Source organism: Typopeltis vanoorti, chromosome 18 (genome assembly GCF_054136105.1).
Source record: "Typopeltis vanoorti isolate ZY-2024b chromosome 18, IOZ_Tvanoo_1.0, whole genome shotgun sequence".
Taxonomy (NCBI): domain Eukaryota; kingdom Metazoa; phylum Arthropoda; class Arachnida; order Uropygi; family Thelyphonidae; genus Typopeltis; species Typopeltis vanoorti.
This window is the reverse complement of record NC_143566.1, coordinates 105,999,709-106,021,995: the sequence shown is the minus strand read 5'-3', so window position 1 is coordinate 106,021,995 and position 22,287 is coordinate 105,999,709.

Here is a 22,287-nt window from a genome sequence, read left to right as displayed (position 1 = left end):
GAGTTATGGTGCCAAGAGTGACGGTGTGTTTTGACGAACGGTCAGTCGTCACGATATTCATTCTGTACGCGACGAATTCTTGGTATCAATCGCTTCAAAACTTCGAGATAAAACTCACCATCGACCGTTCGGCCAGGCGGAACGAATTCTTTGTGGATAATGCCCTTGAAATCGTAGAAACAAATCGGCATTGTCTTTACTTTTGACTTCTTCAAGTGACTTTTTTCGGATGCCCCTCTTCTGGTGGTCTCCATTCAGCACTCTGGCGTTATGTTTCGGGCTCATACTCAAAACACCACGTTTCGTCACCAGCAACAATCGTTTCAAGGAAGTTTGAGTCCTTACGAGCGGTTTTATTGAGGTCTTTGCAGTGTTCAATTAGAAACATTCTTTGGTCGTTGGTCAACTTGTGGAACAAATCGCGAATTCAATTTACGAAGGCCCAAACTCTCGGTTAGAATGTTGTGCACAGTTGATTTTGGAATCCCAATTCATCTTCAATCAAATCTCACAGACGATTTCGGGTTTTCTTTGATGAAATCACGCACTTTTTGGATGTTAATTTCGCTCAGTCCAGTTTTTGGAAGGCCCGGCTTTTTGTCGTCCTCAAGCGTCTCACGACCACTTTGAAATCACTTAAACCACTCGTAAACTTGAGTACGGGATAAGCATTAATCTCCGTATGCGTTTTGAAGCATTTGATGCGTTTCGGTAAAACTTTTACCAAGTTTAACACAAAAGTCAATCGCAACTCTTTCTTTGAAACTCATTTTCCGACCGTTCGTCAAAACACACTGTCACTCTTGGGACTGTAACTCGGCTTCTAATGAAACAAATGTCATAAACAGTTGACACAAAACTAATGAAGGTTGCCACTTTCGATAACAAAAAGATACGACAGGTGGCGCCACTAGTTTCTTCTATTTTCGAAAAGTTCGATTTCATTTTGGACAGAGGGTTTAGGTTGGAACGGTCTTCATGAAATACTTCGGTCAATTGCTGCAAACAGTAACTTCTGTTTGTCCATACAAGCCTTGTCAGAAGACAGCGATCTGGTCCCTGACACTGTCTTAAGACCACAGTTATGCCTCTTACCACAGATTAAATACCCAAGATATTTCACCTTTTCAGAAACGAGTCAGTTCTGCTGTTTTCAAAATCGTGATGCAAGTGAAGTAGTTCAATATAAAAATATCAAAACTAAAATTTTAAAAAAAAATTAAATCAATCAAGGAGTAATGCAAGGATGTCAAGGAAGTAAAGAGTAAATTGTTAGCTTTCAAAATGAAATGCTTCAGGAAAATCAACAGAACTCATTGGTTATTGGAAGGCTCTTTGGAAGGCTCTTATCCATGAGGGGCTCAATAAGTCTTCAGAATGGATGAGAAAAAGAAGAAAGATAAGTATGCTAGTGGTGAATTGATAATAATTAGTATGATAAAGACGAAGTTGATCGGAGAATAAACGGCGATTAATTGCAGCTCGAATTTTCATAAATTGTCGAAAAGCAGTAGAATTAGTCGGGCACGCACGATCCATCAAAGAATCACAGATCATTGGCATCTTTCTTGAGAATCTTCTGCAAAAACAGAATCATTAGTCAACATGAATGTTGAGTAATGATTCTGTTGGAACAAAGCCTAGAATTTTGAGGGTTTTTGGAAGCAGTTTTCTAAACAAAGGAACAGATAGATATGGATCTAGGTATGGATACTTGGATGGAAGTGTTGACTTGCAAATGGCGAACAGAATTCATTTAAGCAACATAGTGGGAGATAGAAAGTTCAGTTTTCATTTAGAGAATATAAATTATAAACTTTACGAAGACAAAATCCCTGTCCTCTAACTTTTACTAACAGAGAAGAAATTAGACAGTTTCAAAATGCAACAAGAAAGTTATAGGCTGGTAGAGAGCTCAGGTAGTCATTACGAAAATCCAGCTAAATGCTTTGGATAAATCGAGCAACAGGCTTAGTTTCTCCAAACGTTTCTATTCAGATTCTCATTAGAACACTTCTTATCCAGAGATAGGAAGTGTTGTAATGCATCATGAGAATAAAAAGAATTATTGATAAAGATTAAGCATGTAAGTATAAGCAGTATCATAGGGAATTCAGGAAAATATACACTGACTAGTCTGTTTATCAGCGGTGTCCACCTAATAGTATGTTCGAAGGAATGGGACCACGTGAATCTCCAAATAGTTTCGAAACATCGACTCAACACGGTTTTTTAACCATTCCACAGGTATTGTACATCAGTGAGACATAATGAATTTCTGCAACTACATCGCATTTTCTAATTGTGTATCCCCGCCGTAGGCATGGATATTTGTGATTGTCTTTGGGTGAGAGATGAATTTCATCTGCTGATGTGATGCCACTTTCCCCGTTTATTATAAACGTGAGGTAAAAAAAAAAAAATAAAAATTTTTTCCTTACCCACCTACGGTACAAAATATACCGTAGGTTCGCAAAAGAACCAAAAAAAATATCATTATGGCTAGGAGAGTAAAACTGGAAAAAGAAAAGCAAAATAATTCAAGTCAAATACATTAAAACACTAAGAACCATGCTATGAGTTCGGTAGAGAGGAACAGAATGGATTAACATAATGAAATGATAAATTCTGAAATATTTGTTATGGGAGTTTGTGTGTGTGCGTGTGTGTGTGTGTGTGTGTGTGTGTGTGTGGCAGCTATGACGATTCCAATGTGGGAACTACTCTGGTGTCCAGATAAAGATAGCCATATTTCTTTTTGAAAAAAAAATTAATGTTCAAAATTCAAAATTCATCATAAACTAAATTTTAATAATATTTAATGTCTTCTTCCTAACATAGATTTTACGCCAGGTGGCCTGTTCCGGTCTCATGCCATCCTTTCTGGGTCTTCCGATTCTTCTTTTCCATTTATTTCATATTTGTATCATATTTTCGGTAGTCTGCTGTTGTCGATTCGATTTAAATGTTCAACTAATCCGACAGTTAATTCCTTTCTTGATTATCACTGGAGGCTGCCAACGCAAATCAGAAAGACCTTTACAAACAATACAAACAGAGAGGAACTTTGATGCTGTTCTACGGTTTTTATGAAAATCGTCTTATCCTTAAACATTAAAGTAATAGAAGATCCTAAATACACTTGCACAGTTTTTTTATTTTCCGATGACATGAGAAAAAGTATTATTAATTATTAATATTATGAATTAAGTATTATTACGTTCAGGTAGTCCTCGACGTACGACCATGTTAGGTTCCAACGGACCGGTCGTAAAGGAATCTGGACGTAAGTCGGACCAGTTTAGGTAAATCAGACACTGCGTACAACACAATTGGTTTAATATTTAGAAAAATAAAAAATATTATGAAAAAGATATCAAATACTGTATAAAACCTAAAAAATATTTTATCTTAAAGAACTAAACAAAACATATGTAGGAAATTGATAAAAAATATTCTACTGACCACGTGCTTGGCTGTGGGTCATCGATGCCGCCACCTGATGTAGTGGGTGTTGTTTTTCTCATAAACATGTTGATTTTTGTCTAAATTGTTTGTTTCCTTTTCTGCTAATAATAATAGTAAACATCTTCCACTTCAGACATTGAAGTGGAAGATGTTTGGGTCCATTTCCTCAAAATGTGTAAGTTTATTTAGTAGATAAAAACTTTCAGTTGACCCTTTAGTGGTGAATTTTCTTTCTGGTTCTTTCTCATCTTCATTTTTCTCTTCTTCCATCCTTTCTTCTTCCAAAGCGATAAGTTCTTCATTCCTACGTTCTCCAGATTCTTGCTCTAGCAGCTCTTCAACATCTTCCACTTCAACGTCTAAAGAAAGTTCATTTTCTAGTGTTACAATATTTTCCGTAACCATTTCAAGTTCATGTTCACTATCAAATTCATCAATAACAAAACGCTGGACACAGTTTTTCCAGATTCCATTCATGCATTTCTTTGTCACAGCCTCCCACGCGGTCGCAATATTTTTGATATATTTATAAATATCGTACTGTTTCCAAAACTCTCGCAAAGGTAGTTCTGGGTCGGCACCTGTTGCGGCTATAGCTTGGGCGAAAGTGGTTCGAAGATAGTGCGCCTTAAATGTGTCAATCGCCCCTTGGTCCATAGGCTGAATGAGTGGAGTTATATTTGGCAGCAAATAAAAAACTCTGACATCTGGATGGAGGTGGTCTAGGTGAGGTGGATTGCCAGGTGTATTATATAAGATTAATACAATTTTGAAAGGAATTTCTTTCTCGAAGCAATATTCACCAGCTTGAGGTAAAAAACAATTTAGAAACCGGTCTTCAAACAATGTTTGAGTCATCCAGGCTTTTCGGTTTGAACAGAAGTATGCAGGCAGAGTGTGCTTGTTTACATTCTTGAACTCACGGGGATTTTCAGAATGATAAATTAAAAAGGCTTCAGTTTTAAAACCTGCGATGTTCCCGCCAAGGAGCAAAGTTAGCCTATCTTTAAGTGCCTTAAAAGCAGACATGCTTTTGGCTTCTTGGTGAATGTAAGTGCGTTCTGGCATCCTTTTCCACAACAATCCAGTCTCATCTAAGTTAAAAAGCTGTTCTTGAGCTCCTTCCACATCCGCACTTGCTGATTCTCCAGTGACTCGAACCCCATGAAGGTTGAATCTTCTTCTGGATCTTTTGAACCATCCTGTACTTGATATAAATGTCTGAGTGTAATCTTTTCTGGCGCGTTCCTTCAGCGTCTGAAAGAGACTTCTAGCCTTCAACTGCACTGTAAGAAGGCTTAAGGGTGTTTGTTTCTGTATCTGATCTTCCATCCAAAGAAACAATAATTTTTCCATTTCATGGATGGGCGCTGTATGTTGTTTCGTTATCACTGTTGCTCGCATGGGTGCCGAACCTTTAACAACTTCACGAATCCTTTCAAAATAGTCAACACTATAGAATGAGATAACTTAAAATTACGTGCGATCGTTCACCTTCTTTCCTTCTTCGTGCTGCTTGATCACTTTCAAGTTTGTGTCTAAATCAATGGCCTTTCTTGCTTTCTTGACAGGTCTCGGAGTAGACAAAGGCACTTTCCTCTTGGTTGATATGTTTAGGGCTTTTTAAAAAATGGTAATTGTAACACAAATTATAACTGAGCCAAAAATAGTGAACGTAAAATGTATGCAAACAGAGATCGAGACGCATGAATCACGCCAAACAGACGTTACCGGGCAGTGGGCTGACGCTACACGCACAACTGTTCTTGTATGTATGCTCAGCTCATACTGCAACGCGGTGCGAGATGCAGTAGCAGTCGTAAGTCAATCAGTCGTAAAGCGCATAGGTCGTAAGTCGACGACTACCTGTATAAGTATTATATAATATTAAGTATTAATTATTAGCACATCTCTTCGAAATGTTGTAATCAATACAAAAAGTGAGTTGATAACATTTCTTTGTTTACTTCCTTCAGCAGGTGTAAATTTGAGATTTGTGTTGAAAGTAAATATTAATCATGAAGATAGATCTGATAAAACCACATTAATCCTAAATAAGTAACTTGAGTAGGATCTTTGAAATTATGGCTGTAATTATCTTATTACTAATGTAAATGTAATTATAGTCGCCATCTTGCAACCATTTTTAATATTGGAGTAACAAAAATTAATTTTGTGTTAAAGGAAAGAGGTTAAATAAATTAGAATTAAAATAAAATAAATAAATAAACGGTTTCATTCAATGGTAAATCTGATTTAGAGTGTTGTCACGAATCATGCAAAAGATATTTCGATAACTATGTTATCTATTTGCTACTTCGAAATGCAAATCCTTTCTTTAATGTTCTCTGGGACTTAAAAATATCCACCACGAAAGCAGTGATTTTACTGAATACGATATTTTTTACTTTAAATTTTCTTTATACAACACACCAAAATACATTAAGTTATCTTGGTGAAATATTTAACAAGTCTGTTAATTAGTTTTAATGGGTGAATTCAGACAACCGATTTCTTCGTTATCTCAAATGTTCAAGGTGTCTCCTTTAAAAAGAACAGCATAAACGAGAAACACAACTTTAACTAAAACAAACAAGTCCCTCTGCTAACAGTTCTTGTTAGTGACATGAGAAAGCCTTGAATGTCGGATTAAAGTGAGATAATTATCTTCATGTATCTACACTAATTAATCTCTTGTACCAACTCCATTATTTTTAATTAAGAGTATACCAGTAAATAAAGAAATCACTAAGGAAAGCAGTAAGTAACGACATGGCGACAGAGCAACTGTTGTCTGTAGTTCTATTTTTAGAATTTGTATTGTCTTCTGAAGAATTCATTACAAATGTTAAAAATGCATCAACAAAGAAAACATTTCCACAGAAAAACTCCCTCGGCTATCAGTACTCAAGAACATACCAGTCGACATTATTTTTTTATTAGGAGATATTTTATACTACAAAGATTTTCAATGAGCTTCAGTTATTTTTACTTCATTAAAAACTTCGATAAATTTTATCTAAGGTTATTAAAATATGACTAATCATGCAAACGATTATAATGATGTACGACATTTCTACCACTAGAGAGCGCCTTTGTCCTTCCAAACGATTTGATATTGATCGATGCTAGAAAATGTTAAATTGATTTTATTTATATTTATATGTAATATACTGCACCATTCTTCAATTTATAAAGGAATAAGAATATTATTGTGGCAAAGTTATCGCTAAACTATAGGTCTGGTTTGAGTACGATCTATTTCATTATTATAAATTTTTATCTAAGGTTACTAAAAATATGACTTATCATGCAAACGATTATAATGATATACGACATTTCTACCGCTAGAGAGCGCCTTTGTCCTTCCAAACTATTTGACATTAATCGATGCTAGAAAATGTTTTTAAATTGATTTTATTTATATTTATATGTAACATACTGTACCATTCTTTAATTTATAAAGGAACAATCATATTCTTGTTCTTTTCAGTTTCATAATCAATTTCTTTTCAGTTAGAATTAACTTTCCGTACAACACTTGTGAATCTTCTGGCCTACTGCTTATAATTTTCATAATGGACGTCATCCTTATACACTCGGTATTCCTTCTACGTCATCCTTTTCTTACGAATCTCTTGGTTAATAAGATTACACACCCATTTGACTCCTACTCTATTTATTCTTCGAATTCTCGGGACACAATCTGATATCACATCATTCAAGTGTTGTTTAAATGTTTCCCATGCACTGTCGATATTCTTCCCAACCATCAACCGATCCCATTCCACTGAGCTTAGTATACTCCTCAGCTGGTCATAATTTCCTGCTTTGTAGTTCAACATGTTACTTTTTCTGAAGGGAACATTCATAAACTTAGTCACTTCCCAAGTGAGTACTTCATGATCACTGTCACCAACTGGAGGCAGAATAGTTACGTCTTTAACTTAAACACCCTCTGACACTATAATCAAATCTAACACTCCTTGACCTCGAGTTCCTACTGTCTCATGTTGTTTGGGGAAGTTGTCCCGCAACAGCTCAATACTCGTAAATGCAGTTTCAGTCTTTTCATGAGATTTTACTGTTACCCAATCAATATTTAGATAATTTAATTCTCCCATGATGATTACTCTTTTCACGCTCATCTTTTCTATTTCATGACGCATTTCTTCATCACTAACAATCAGTCCACCAGAACTGTAACAACACTCCACTATGTGATTTTGTTATATTCCACCTCACACCAGATGGCTTCAAACTTACTGCCACATGGAAAACTGTTACTAGTATTACAGTCATCGTTCTGGGCTATAACTAGATTCAAATCATCCAGTATCATTATCAGCACACTCCTTCCTCTCCTCTCCTGTCTATCTTTTCTAAAAATATTGCACCCTTTACACTCGACACCAGTTCGTATATCTGCTTCGGATAGCCAAGTCTCACTAACGCCTACGATCTGAGGTATCAACATCTTGACTAAAGCAACAAACTCTACCAATTCGTTTCTGATACTCCTATCAATACATAAGTTACCGTCATGTTTTTGTATATTCTTGTCTGTAGTCTGTGGGACACAATTGGGCAACTTGCAAATCTCTGTTCTTATTTAGTGTCTTATTTATGCACACATCTTCGCATGTGCTTGAAGGGTCCGGACGAACACAAAATCGATATCGTTCTTATATATATATATATATTTATTATAGGAATATATTTTATTCTAACAGACTTCTTCTGATATATCGTGAAATTTACTAAACAAATAACCACTTGTAATTTCAGAAATTTTTGACACCAGAGGGACAAGATCTGTAAAATATTGTATCAAACGTAATAAGCAAGTTAAAAATCGTCTTTTCTTCCACGCATGATTTTACTGAATTAATTAAATAGATTCATCTTTTTTTTTTACCTCAGTAAAGTATACTACTTCAAAAGAATTTCGCACCAACTGGTATTTTTAATTTAAACGTTTAAATATTGTTTAAGGATCTCTTCGTTTAAATTGCTTTATCATCGCTTCATGCAGCTTGCCTCAGGACTAAATAAACGTAGGTCGCACGTTATGTCATTAATCTCTGGGCAACTGCTGGTTACGAATATATCAAGAGAATTCCTCATTGCTGGCAGACTAATAAACTCGTGTCAAAATTGCTATATCGATTTAAATATATTCAAGTTACGAAGAAAGCTGTATTTCTTAAAATCAATAATAATAATAATAATAATAATAAATATTTAAATAATATAATATAAATAATAATAATAATATATTTATCATTTTTAAAAATAAAAAAGGAATATAATGTAGAATATTGAAGTAGAATGCAATAAAATTAGAATTTTGAAAAATATTCTGCACTTATTATTTTGAAAAATAATTCATCATAGTAGAATAAAGAGAGGGTGAAGATTTTTGTTGGCCCAGAAATATACCAATTTGTAAAACAAAATTTAATATTAGTAATAATAACTAATTCACATTAAGGGCAGAGGTAGGTAGCAAGATCTACCTTTGCCCTTAATGCAGCTATATGATGAAATTAGGAACCTTTATGAAGACATACAAACGAACATACAGTATACTACATGCTTAAGTCCAAATAGGGACACGACATCCTTATTTTAACTTTTTTTATCTTTCTCTTATTTCGTTCTTTTTGTAATTTTTAATAACAAAGTAACACAGTTTTATTAACAAAAAAAGGTATCTGGAAATTTCAGTTTTTGAATATTGCCAACGATGTTATTTCTGGATGGTGTTCTGTCAAATCTATATCACAGTATCACCATGTAGGTTGTTTTCAAGTCAACTAGTGGAATTCTTTGGTTATTCGCTTGTTGAATGCTTAAATATATAAAATTAAATATCCGACGAGATCTCTGGAAGAACCGGAAATTTTTTTAAACATTTTGAACGGTTAGTCTTAAAAGATTTGCGAATAGCCTTGTAACCAACAAAGGCTCAAAAAAGGAAGAAGTTCATAAACTGTTTTCTTTGTTTTTTAATCTTCCAGGAGGTGTTCCTCCCGGAAACTCGGGTTTTTCACCTCGCGTGAACGCGAATAACACATTTACATACAAAAAACTAATATTACTGGATGATAGAGAGCGTTGTTATCTGAGAGATTAAATAGCATTCTACAGTGAGATATTTGGAATAGGATGCCCTCTTGCGATAAATCCTTGCACGTGTCACGTAAGAATAATAAAAATAAAATAAATAATCTGTTATCTTTTATTCCCAAAAGAAAACAGCGAAGATAGAATGGCAGATTCTCTTAACTGTCACTGTTGGTTGGTTCAAGGTATTCACTGAGTTTTATATGCATCTGAGAGTACGACAGATGACTGTCGCCATTATTGGTTTCTAATTCGATCACTATATATTATTTGTTAGAAATAGTGTGAGTTCTACAGTTGCTTTTCTCAATTGCGGGATTAACAACCAAATTTTCAAGAAAGCCTATAATACATTAGGGTGGGTTGGCTGAGGATGTTTTCTATTTTTATCAGTTATACCATGGATAAATAGATATTTATCTGCAGATCTGTATATTATGTTAATCGTGTATTTCTGTTCTAGATCTGTCGTGGCTCGTGATTTCCTAGTGTTTCCGTATACTCAAAACATGCTTTTGGTCACCGTACTTCCATTGATAAACATCATAGTGCTGCTTCCTCTTTTGTTTATTCAACATGGGATGTAACATTGACAAGGATTAATACTGTCTGCAGAAGCTTCTGTGCTACTTATGTCAACATCAGTCAGGATTATTACGTCGATAGTTGTCAATGTATTACTGAGCAATGTCATTAATGTGAGCCAGGTAAGTGTTGTCCATTCACTGATTCAAATACTCAAAAAGACCAACGTTTACATTTTCCAAGTGAAACATTGCATTGGGAGCCTGGTTACGTCAAATATACACGATATCACATAAATGCGAGTATTGTCATCCTACTTCATACATACTTGTGAGTCTTTAGTCATATTAATAAATAAGCTTCCATAGAAATAATGGTTTTCTGTTTGAGTCTACCAGTGGCAGTCAGCGTGAAAGTTTCTGCTGTCAGTAACACAATACTTAATCAGTAATATTCTATTTTTATTTAATGTTTGCCGCATATCGAAGCTGTAGTAAGCAAGTGACTAACTAAATTCAAAATAGAAAAATTCCATTCGTATCTTTGGTTAGATTAGGAGATAGTTCAGACAACGAAATGGACCATAGTGTACACTGTATATGGAGGAGGCTGAGACTTGCAAGTTAATAAAATATCTCTCTTCTATTTTGTAGAAAGAGTAACCAAAAATTTAGAAGAATGAAAGAAAAGTCTACCAAAAGCATCCGAAGCGATTAGTTCATCTACGTTTGAAAACACCAGGGAAAAATCTGTCTTCTTCACGAAATGGAATCCCAGATATTTCCAATCAAGATGCACGAGTTGCAATTTTCTACCAGCTCCATCAAGGCCGTACTTTTTTTTCTATAAAACTCCACACTAGTTAAATGAATTTTTTGTAATGGTAATTTCAAATAAGAATAAAAGTACCATTGATGAGTCAGAGGGAGGCAAGAAAGAACTTTCTGACAGAGAAATTGAATAGCCACAGGCCGCATTTTCAAGAAGACGCATGGGACGACAGGTTGCCCTCAGATTAAACCAGATGAGTGGAGAAGCAGTGTTTCGCTGGATAAATCGTGAATGCGAGTTGGATGTAGAGCTATATGAAGCTATAAAAATGGTGACTAAACAAACACACGAATAACAGTAATATGTTTTAATAAGTAAATATTTCATCCTAGGTATTTTAGGACATCGTCAGTACAGTTAATTCAAGCAATACTAGGAATAACATACAGTTAGGGCGCATGCTTACAACGGAATCCCTCTATCCGTGCAGTAGCGTGTTATAGAATTAAATTAAAATATATCTGGAGGGAAAAAAATAGATTACATTAAAATTAGATAACATATATAAACAATTATTTTACACAATTATGTTTGACAATTTGCCATACTTTAGGAATAGCAAGAACGTCATTACGGTTTAGATTTGGTCTGTGAAGTAGGGCTTCAACACTTTCTTTATATAAACGTTCATGTTTACACAGGGTGTCCCAAAATTCAAGCAAGATTTAAATTTAGGGCCATTTGTGTGGTAAAGTGTTGCCAACGAGAAAAAAAAAAGACAGCGTGACAGCTGACAGTTTAGAGTTTTTCAAAATGACCACACACAGCGAAGAGAGTTCGGTGAATGGATTATGGAACAACAAGTGGATGCTTATTTTTCGAACAAAATCGTCTTCAGCGATGTGGCTCATTTTCATCTTGATGGCTTCGTTAATCGACAAAATTGTCGCATTTGGGGTTCAGAAAATCCACGAGTGATTGTTGAGAAACAAATGCATCCACAACGTGTCACTGTTTGGTGCGGATTTTGGACTGGAGGCATCATCGGTCCATTCTTCTTCGAAAATGCGGCTGGTAAGGCAATAACAGTTAATGGTGCTCGCTATCGCGACATGATAATCCAGTTTTTTGTGCCTAAATTGCAAGATATGGATGTGGACGACATGTGGTTTCAACAAGACGGTGCCACATGCCATACAGCCCGAGAAACAATTCAATTACTGCATGAGTCATTTCCTGGTCGTGTAATTTCCCGTTTTGGTGATCAGAATTGGCCGCCCAGATCATGTGGCTTAACGCCGTTGGACTTTTTTCTTTGGGGTTTTTTGAAGTATACGGTTTATGCCAACAAGCCCACGCCTTGAAGGAGGAAAATGAGCGCTGTATCAACGAAATTCAGCCACATTTATGCAAAACGGTCATGGAAAATTTCGACAAAAGAGTGCGTATGTGCCAGCAAAACCGTAGAGGCCATTTACCCGATATGCTATTCCATGCATAACCCAATACTGTATACTTTATGAATCAATAAGAAATTACAATTTTTAATTAAAAACCTGTGTTTTCTATCAAAATTACTTCTTGCGTGAATTTTGGGACACCCTGTATAAAGATCTACCTATAAGTTTGATCTTTTCCCAGTGGATCATATGGTTTGGGTTTTCAACTCAGTGTTGAGCGAGGCCAGATTTCTGCGGTTTGATAAGACGGATATAGTCTGATGTTCCGAAATGCGTTTATGAACAGATCTACCTATCTGTCCATAGTAAGACAGTTTACAGGAGCATGGAACCTCGTACACGCGAAGTAGCGTCAGAGATGAGAGTTTGTCTTTAGGAGAAACTCTCCTAAAGACAAACTCTGGTTGGTGGGTAGTTGGGTTTGTAGGTAGTAGCAAGATTGTATTTCTTCATAATTTTTGAAAGACGTTCGGAGATGCCTTCGACATAAGATATGAGAATCCTATGGGCTTGTTCTTGTCTAGGTTGATGTGTGGGGAAGTGACTGATGATTTTGGGAGTTGTTTCAAGATTATCCATTTAGTATGGCTGTATTTTTGATTATTTCAAATTCTTTGTTTAGAGATTCTTCAGTGGGGCAGAATCTACGTGCACTGGTTACTCGTGATTTAATGATGAAATATTTACTTATTAAAATTTATTACTGTGGTAATTACGTGTGTTTGTTTAGTCATGATTTCTCCACTTCATGGTATAATACAAATGGTGGAATTATTCTCATCCTACTCTCGACGTGTTACGGCTGAGTTGGCTTGTCACATTCAAGTAATTGGGCATCATATAGACCAAATTAATGTTATAATACGACGGTTAATCCTCATCGGATAGTTCGCCTGTTTATCTGTAAATAAACAGTGTGTATTCTCCCTTTGAGTGATGAGAAAGTCGAATTTCGGAAAACAAGTCTGTCATTTCTCTATAAGGGCTGTTCGTAGAAAAGCCCTTATAAAGTATTTACTAAAATAAAGAGCCAAATGGCTTCAGTTCGGCGATGCAAAAATTAAAAAAAAAAATCAAGTGGATTTTTCAACTGGATCAAGTGGACAAAGCGAGCATGTCTCCTATAAGGTACGGCTAGGGCAACTCGTAAATGCCGGCGAGTGTATTCCTGTAAACTCTCTGGTCAAATGTCATACGAAACTTTTATAGTTGCTGTATTCGGCTTTGAAATGTCCTTATAAAGTTTTCTCCAAAATATTATTTCCTTCTACCAAACTGTCAAACGATACGTACAAAAGTGGAAAAGTTACAACGTATTATGACATTAAGAATAAAACTAAGATTTGCAGCGTTACGCTTAGTGGTGTTATCTTCTCTTCTGACAAGTATTGATGGAAGAAACCAATAAAGAAGCGGATACAAGCAATGATGAAAAATTCAAAATTGAATGATCAATCATTTATTCAATTTCGATTAAATGGACGAATGGTTTTCACGTCTTACTACTGTGTAGCTGAATTTTATTAGATCTTAATGAGGAATGAAAATGAAGCAAGTTTGTTCGATAGCAAAACTGCAATGCAGGGATTACTGAATTACAAGATGAGGTTGGTTTTATGTTGTGTCGTCGGAGGAATGATGCGATATCTTTTCAGTAAAGGGTTCCGAAAACAGACTAAAATTGTTCGAGCTAACCTCAAAACAAAACTGGCTGCACAAATTTAGCAAGTATTTTAAATATCAAACTTCATTTAAAATCCATGTAACTTTGGCTGCTTCGATGTATGATGGCGACACCTGGCAGGATAAACAAAGCCAGTCTAACAATAATAATATTAATAACGTTAACAATATTAATAATTATTGCGAAAATAAGTGAAACATTCAACATATTGAAATTCGTTGGAATCAAAGTATGCGTTATGTTATACAAGTAATAATCATTAGTTTCTTGGCATTCAAATGTTGGTAATTATAATTGAAACCAGGGGCGGCTCGTGCATAGGCACTGTGGAATTGCAGCACCCCAAATTTTTTCTCGATATACAATTATATTTATTAATTTATTTATATTTGCTTGTAATATTTAATATTATCATCAACAATCCTATACAATTCTCTTATTTTGTATAAAAAATAATAAAAATCCATCTTGTAGCACTTAGGAGGGCGCTAGCAGCACTGTGTTTACCACAGTGCCATATTGCTACGCGCGCAAACATATGCACGTCATAGTGAGATGCGCGCTACGAGCGTAATGCGGCACTGTGCGTCGCGCAGTTCCACTGTTGTTTATATGCAGTTTGCGCCAGTAGTAGAGCGTTCGTAGTGCTTATCGTGATTACTCCGTCTCTTTAAATATTTGGACATTACAATTAAAGGATTTAATTGTAATGTACAAAATTTGTAATCCATTCCTTTAATTACAATTAAAGGAATGAATTTTATTTTTAATTAAATTTGAATAATAGAAATTGTATAATTTTATTGATAATAATGAATATTTTTTCATGTTTAATTTTTTTTTTTTTAATTTTTACCATAATTTTGATATTTTATCCAAACACGTGTACACTGTACTTACAGTGTGTATGTATATTTCGAAAGTTGCAGCACCCCCACGATTTCAAGCCACGAGCCGCCACTGTTTGAAACTGTACTTCATGCAGTGTTCCATGTATTAATCTCATTAATTGAAATGTAAACGATAAGGAAGTTATTTCTTCTTCGATGGGAATGAAATATCATTATTGTACAACCTAAAGTTTAGGGTGTACGACGTTTAGGCCCTTATTGCTAAGGCCCTTATGTACTACGGTGTTTAGGCCCTTATTGCTAAGGGCCTAAACACTACGGTCTAACCAAAACGTTTATTGGTGACTTTTACATCACACACACACACACACACACACACACACACACACACACACACACACACACACACACACACACACACAGACACACACACACACGGTCGGACGGACGCAGATAGAGAGAGCGACTCATAATTAAACTAATTATAAAGGAATCCTTGTATTTTGAGTAAATATTTAAAGAAAGCAACATCTAATTGAATGAATTACATCTTTAATGTCAATGTTGTTTCACTAATAGGCTATTGAAACACAGACAGATCGATTTTTTTTTTCTAGGAGAGATTTCTTTTAAAATAGTCGTTAACAATTTCTTAGGATATTCGGAGAGACTGGAAGACTTCTTAGTATCGCTTCCACTTTAGCACTTTAGAAAGGATAACCGTGTTGTTGGAAACGAAGAATTCATCTTACTTGACAAATAAATGAGACCCCTCAAACATGAAACAGAACTAAGATGCAGCAGGACTCTGTCAGTGAAAAACAAAAAATCAATTAAGTTTCTGCCAATGATTGCAGCCTTTAATATTCGAATTTACGTAATCATGGTTTGACGGTAAAATCAGCAGGATTTTATAAAAAAAAAACGTGGAATGCTTTCTCGCAAAATAATAAAAAAATTAAAATGAAATAGAAAAAGAAAGATAGTTGGTTGGCTTGTGTTTGCATGTCTTATTATCAGGGGCGGCTCGTGCACAGGCACTACGGAACTGCAGCACCCCCAATGTTTCTCGATATATAAATATATTTATTAATTTATTTATATTTGCTTGCAATATTTAATTTTATCGTCGACAATCCTATACAATTCTCTTATTTTGTATAAAAAATAAATAAAAATCCATCTTGTAGCACTTAGGAGAGCAGCACTGTGTTTACCACAGTGTCATATTGCTACGAGAACCTTCTAAACTTATTTAAAAGGTTCCCGTGTCAAGATCGTAGGGAACAAAACCTTAAATGTAACAAAAAGAGTATCTCGGATTTATCCAATCCTTTTCCATACTGCTTGTAGAAAGGTTTAAGTGATTAAGAAAACTGTTTGCAATATAATTTATACTAATACTTTCAGGACTGGGTGGACAGCAATTATGATACTTTATAAGGGGCAACATGGTTTTGTGAAGGGCAGATCTTGCCTTAGCAATATACTCACTTTCTATAATGAAGTAACGATGGAGTTGGATAAAGGAAATCCTTTTTCAGTGATCCTGCTGGACTTTGCAAAGGCATTTGACAAGATTCCGCATGGAACTCTGTTGCATAAATTAGAACAAATGGGTATGGATTCGAGACTAGTGATTTGGATTGGAGGGGTGGCTAGTGGATAGATATCAAAGAGTGGTTTATGGTGGAGCGGAGTCCAGTAGAAGGTAGGTGACTGGTGGTGTGCCTCAGGGCTCAGTACTTGGTCCTCTATTGTTTAATTTGTACATCAATGATATTGGGAATACTTTGAAAGGAGATATCCACTTGTTTGCTGATGATGCAAAACTGGGAAGAGCGATAGTCCATTCAGATGATGTAGATATCTTGCAGGATGACTTAAATAGGTTGACGGTTTGAGCTAAACTAAATGGCTATCAGTTTAATGTGACTAAGTGTAAGGTGACGCAGTTTGGGATGGTGAGATCAGATGCTGTTTACTATATTAATGGAACTGAACTGCAGGAGGTTATGAGGTTAGGGACTTGGGAGTTATTGTGGACAGAGAACTTAAGTTTCGAGGGCATATTGCAAAGGTGGCCAAAACTTCACATCAGATTACATGGTTATTGAAGAACACACTGACAAACATAGATAAGGAAGTGATTGTTCCAATTTATAAGGCATTAATAAGACCGCATTTGGATCATTGTGCACAGATCTGGATTTCTTAGTGATGTGGAAATGGTGGAGAGGATTCAGAGGCGGGTTACGAAAATTGTCGCAGGCCTGTGGGATGTCTCCTACGAGGACAGATTGAAGGTCTGTGGGCTTGAAAAACTAGTTGATAGACTTAGGAGAGGAGATATGTTAGAGGCATATAAATTATTAAAAGGCTTTATAGGATTGATACTGATAACCTTTTTAAGACCAGTGCAGGAAGAGAGAGAAAGAGGGATCATTCCTGGAGATTGTGTAAGAGTGTGGTTAACAAGGGTGTTAACAAGGACGATTTTTTGCTTGGAGGGTTGTGAAGGGGTGGAATGCGTTGCCAGAGGTTGTTGTGAATGCTTCGTCTGTGAACGAGTTTAAGGGGAAGTATGAGATGTATTGTGTGAATAACGATTAGTATGTCAATGTTGATCTCCCGCGATGAGTCTTTTGACTCCATGGAGGCGCATTATATAATAATAATAATAATAATAATAATTGATTTTTTTGAAATCGGATATAAAATATGAAAGACAACTTTTGCAGGTATTACACGAGTTTCTAAGGAAGTAAGCATGTAGAAAGATTCTAGTGAGACCATTTGTATCATACTTTAGAGTTTTTAATTGAAAATAGCTTTGGATCGATTGGAGAATTAAACCTTCGTTCGAAAATAAAGAGAATACTTACGACCAGATGATTAAAATGATTTCTGGCGAAAAACCAATATTGAAGATATTGTTGAAGGATTACTAATCACGTGTTCCCTCCGACTGAAGAGTCGGAGGAAACACGTGATTAGTAATCCTTCAGCGAACCATTTGGAGTGTACCCATTCTTTAACCCTTTACTTCGACTTTGAAAATATGCAATTATAGCACTTGGTCTGCAAGTAAAATTGGTCAAGTATTATTGAGGAAAGTCTAGAAGTGGAGAAAGAAAAACCGAAAAGTGCTAAAAAGCTTGGCTTGCTTAGTGCACTCTATTCAGTGCATCTGAATACTTGGACTCCATCCAAGCCATTTTGGTTTAAAAAATGGTAGCAACAATGTTCAGTGTATTATCCAGAATCCGTTAAATGCTATAATATTGTTTGATGTTGGTGCCTACCCTTTTAGACTGTTTTATTATTGTTCCATTTATTTAAAACTACTGGGATCTTCTTTGAACCTGTCATATCCTATAAGGATAAAAAAAAAAGAGAGGAAGAAGATGGCGAAAATAAACTTGCTGTGAGACCAGATACGATGTTTAGCATTTCAACCTTTCATTAAGATTGCGTGATACAAAAGAATCCCAAAATCCCAATATAAACGTAACACAAATAATATAAATTTTAATAAAGTATTTTTTTTTCTAACCGAGTAAAAAATTTCCACTGCTTTATCGGGGGAAAAGAGGGTTAGAAATTTATGTGGCCTTATTTCACCGATCATTATTTCTTAGAAAAAGCAATTTAGCAAAGGGAAATAATTTTACTTCCGGATTTATTTCCGTCACATGTTCCGCTGCATCAAGCGACGATAAATCCTTTACGATTTCAGCCATCGTTCCGACATCTAGCTACTACCCTGCTATTTCACTTGTTTTCCATAACCGAACTCAGTAGAATTACAATTTTAGTCAATTTTATTCTGAACTGGAATCACTAACAAAAAAAAAAGAGCGTTTGTAATTCCAACAGCAATAAGAATCACGTGACATCGGATAATATTGTCTGAATTATTCCCTTAGCTAAATTTCCAAACGAGAAAATTTTATGCCGGGCGCTAGCAACATAAAATGCACGTTATGCGCGCTAAGAATTGATTTTTTTATTTTATTTTATTTTTTTTTTATTAATTCAATCCTTTCCGATCCTTTTGTGTGCCTTCTTTTGTGATTTTCTGCTTGCTGAAACATTCGAGTTTCAATTTAATAGCGTCACTCCTCAGGGTCATATATTCGTAGCTACCTCTACGAATCGATTCTATACACTTGCCAAAAAACTGTTTCTGCTTTCGTTAACATCGATTCTTCCATCGTGTTCCCAACACTCCCCCCCCCCCCTGTTGCGAACGTAAACGGATTAACAGCTCTGTGTGAGAACTCTTAAAAAGAATCTGACAGTTTCTAGCTATGGAAAATTCGAGGTGTTCTCTGAGTCATTTGACAGCCGGTGGCTATAAGGAACACATTAGTTCTGACTAGGGAAAAATTCTTTGCTTTGCTGCACGAACAATCCGAAATTGTCGCTTAAAATGGTGTGCCTAATGTCTTTTAAACGTAGCCATTAAGTGATTGAACCTTCCGTCTCATTTCTCTTTAATTATAGAAGTTAAAATGGCAAGAGAGGAAAGAATTTGCAGTTTACTTGATCAGGCAGTAGTTTGTAGTTTTGAAAAAATGAATACTCAAGGCATATGGATCGACTAAACACACTCTTTATAGCTATATCGATACGTGTACCTAAGCGTAAAATACTTGCATTTGAAATAAATTTATATTCAATGTATATTAGTGTGAATAACCAACGTTGCAATGCAAATTTATAAGTACCAGATATTCCATTGGCTGATTTCGAAAATAACTTTGGACTATCACGTGATTCGTTCTTGTACGTCATTGTCGACATATCGTTTGGACTTTGGATATACAAACGCAAATCGTGTGCATTAAATTTTAGCTAGCTGAAATATACCTGCTTTTCACTAGCGCCACGTCGTTTGACGTCTGAGTTTTAAGTCATTTATTTACTTTTGCTCATTTTAGTAAAGAATAAATGCGAAACTTTTTTACATAAATACAAGAGAAATGTATTCATATATGCGTTTTGCATATATGAATACAAAAAAAGAGACTCCAGTACACATTAGAGGAGAAATGCTTTGAACAAAAGAAGATTCGCGGAAATAGTTCGGATAAGTATTAACTTCCACATATTTGAGGCTGCCGAATATGATACGTGAAAAAGATACCCGATTAATAATATAAATAATAATAAAAAACATCCAATCTAACATGCGGAAATATGGCTGGCAAAGTACTTCATGAATTGCCTGTTGTTTTTGACCACATGGTTTATTAGAATAAAGTATTTTTGTTTTCTTGGCCCACTTTAGCCATAGTTGTTTGTTTTTGTTGGATAGGTGGGGTCCCTTCAATGGTCGTTTGCTATTACATCCCATTCGAGACAATATCCGATGTATGATGCATTGAAACAACCTTTCGCAGTCCCTAGATGTGCTACAGTCACCTAACCAGGTGCGCATCAATTGTACTTTATGATTTTGTCAGTCATTTGTCTATTTCTAGCTTCATATTGTTATCATCATATTTTTGTGTCCATTCATGTATCCTATGTTGAATCACAATTGTCTGCTTAATACACCCTTCTCAGTCGAGTGAATATTTCTGTCATTTCCTGTTCAAAGTCACTCAGGGTTCACCCAGTCTTCGCAGTTATCCCATACACCTCAACTAAAGACAATTTGCAGTGTACTTATACCTAGCTCCTGTCTCATGCTGTTGGTGTGTGGTCTGTTAATTACGTGCGTTCTCTGGTCAGTTTACATTTGATGAGAAAAAAAAAAAACAGAGTTTATTGTAACTGTTAATATTTGGTCCCATGACACTAAGTATGAGAAATTTTCTTTTTGAATTTATTAGTGGACCATAGTTCTTTGTAAATATATACAATCGTCGACAAGTTTCGCCAGCTAAGTCTCTCTGGCTTCTTCAGGACAAGAAATGGATAAACTAACGTTATATGCTAAAAACGAATGGAGTAACCACAGTTAAATTAATTAAAATTGAAATGACGCGTAACATCAAGAGCTTGAACCTTGGAGTATTAGTCATTATCCGTTAATCGCGTTTTATAGTTTTTCGCGAAGTTGAGTTCTGCTAATCACAGTGAATTTATTATTAATTTAAATGGCTACCCAAATAAATATAATCTAAAAGATTCTCAACCTCCAGTCATGAAGTAAACATCGTTTGTTGTCATACCTTATGCTGGATCAGTTTCAACAAAAATAGCAAAAATCATGAGGTCTTTCACATCAGGATTGCCTTCAAACCTATTCAAACTACACGGCACATGTTAAGATCTCCTAAGGACAGCATCACCCTCTACAAGTACGCAGGTGTATATAACATCCCATGTTCCTGTGGACTGAATTATATAGGTCAAACATCACGAAGCCTAGAAATCAGAATAAAAAAGAACATATAGGGGATGTCAACAACAACAACAGAACAGATACCTCAGGATTAGCCCATCATTTCTCGATTTCGAACCACCCCACAGATTGGGACAACAGCTCCATGCCGTACATTGAAGAAGATTTCAGATGTAGAAACTTGAAAGAAGCTGCAGTGGTACTCCGAACAGGAGACAATCTCAACAGAAATCAAGGCGTGATATTAAAAGACATTTGGAAAAACTTAATAAATTCACTATGCTTAGCTAAATTCACTATGCTTATCAGAACTCAATTTCGCGAAAAACTATAAAACCCGATTAACAAACAAATGACTAATACTCCACGCTCCATGCGCTTGATGTTACGCGTCACTTCAATTTTAATTACTTCAACTGTTGTTACTCTTCTTTTTCATCATTTGATGTTAGTGTACCCATTTCTTTTCCTGAAGAAGCCAGACGGACTTAGCTGGCGAAACTTGTCGACGATTGTATATATTTATAAAGAACTATGGTCCACTAATAAATCCAAAAAGAAAATTTCTCATATAAAAACACAGTTTATGAAAGAAAAATCCTGTCACCTTCGTAACAGATTGATTCACCTTTAAGTGAAAAGCCTTTATAAAAGTTCCTTATGGCTACGCTAAGATGCCAGTACAGCAGAAACTAGGAACCTACTAATGTTCTTTTTGAATAGCTTGTAGTTTTGATCCTTGTGAAATATCAGATGAGGAAAGCTGTTAATGAATAAACGTAGAAAAATAAAGTTTGTAGTTGTTGGACTGAATATGGATGTTGACAGTACCATTCGCGATTTTACCATTCCAGAATAATATACGAGGCAGGTAAGACTATTGGTGCATACTTCGTGAATGAGAGGTTTCGAAATTCGTCACACTATGAACAAGTCTCAACGTGTCTTACCAGTTGCTGGCACTTATTTGGACTCGTATAATCGAGAATGAAACGTCCGCTGTCTGAACTCATTAAATTGTTAGTAAACATCGTGTAGAAT